Source organism: Volvox carteri, assembly GCF_000143455.1.
Source record: "Volvox carteri f. nagariensis unplaced genomic scaffold VOLCAscaffold_11, whole genome shotgun sequence".
Classification (NCBI taxonomy): Eukaryota; Viridiplantae; Chlorophyta; class Chlorophyceae; order Chlamydomonadales; family Volvocaceae; genus Volvox; species Volvox carteri.
This window is the reverse complement of record NW_003307554.1, coordinates 514424-515441: the sequence shown is the minus strand read 5'-3', so window position 1 is coordinate 515441 and position 1018 is coordinate 514424. Positions and strand designations below refer to the sequence as shown.

The 1018-nt window shown below is 50.6% G+C and overlaps 1 protein-coding gene across 1 annotated transcript in view; it reads left to right on the top strand.

Moving 5' to 3' along the window:
* Positions 1 to 1018, top strand: part of VOLCADRAFT_89045 (uncharacterized protein) — a gene marked incomplete at both ends in the record, with an annotated part of 7964 nt that overhangs the window by 1470 nt on the left and 5476 nt on the right. The gene's annotated exons all lie outside the window — the stretch shown is intronic.

The window sequence follows — 1018 nt, the reverse complement described above, 5'->3', positions numbered from 1 at the left end:
GTCGACCCAGTCGACCCGGGTTCAAATCCGCCTGCCGGCTCCTCGGGTGTNTGAGGAGTGATGAAATGGGAGGTGGCCCCCCATCATATGGACGGTGTAGGACGTGATAATACCACCCTGTAAAAACCACCCTGTAACAACATACATACAAGATGCAGGCGGCTGGCAGAGGTTAAGGCCTGACTTCTGCTCCCAGTCGACCCAGTCGACCCGGGTTCAAATCCGCCTGCCGGCTCCTCGGGTGTTTGAGGAGTGATGAAATGGGAGGTGGCCCCCCATCTTATGGACGGTGTAGGACGTGATAATATCAACTTGCGAGCTGACCAGGAACTAAGTTGATGCGCCGTTGATCCGCTAGATTTGGTTGGATGCTGGTGGTGAGTTGCCGAACCCAACGAATACATTCTGAAGTCGGATGGGGTGACGGATTAGGGTGCCCCTCTAGCAGGGGAGAGCAGGGACTGCCCCGGGAAAGGGGGCCGCTGGCGAAGTTAACCACCCTGTAACAACATACATACAAGATGTATGTTCCGCAGCACCGCTGTTTGGTAGAATTTTATCCTGAATCCGTATGATAAATTTTATCCTAAAATTAATGAATACACTCGAGGGCCAATGGCACACATTACTTCTATACAATAACTGTGCTGCGCAGCATCACTGATTGATAGAATGTATTCTGAATCCGTATGATTCTATAGAATTTCTGCGACTGAATTTATCCCGGGGAATGTTGCGGTGTGCGCGACTTCACGTCATTTCGTGGCGGTTGGCTGTGTTTTTTGCGACTGTATTTTATCCCGGGGAATTTCTGGAACTGTATTTTATCCCGGGGAATTTCTGGAATTTCTGCGACTGTATTTTATCCCGAAGAATGTTGCGGTGTGCGCGACTTCACGTCATTTCGTGGCGGAGCCGTTGTAGTCTAGTTTTCCACTGCAAGTCCTGTCCCACAGTGGAACTACGTGGATATACCCACAGCCACGCCCAGGCGTACCCGGTTATCCTGATATTTGGA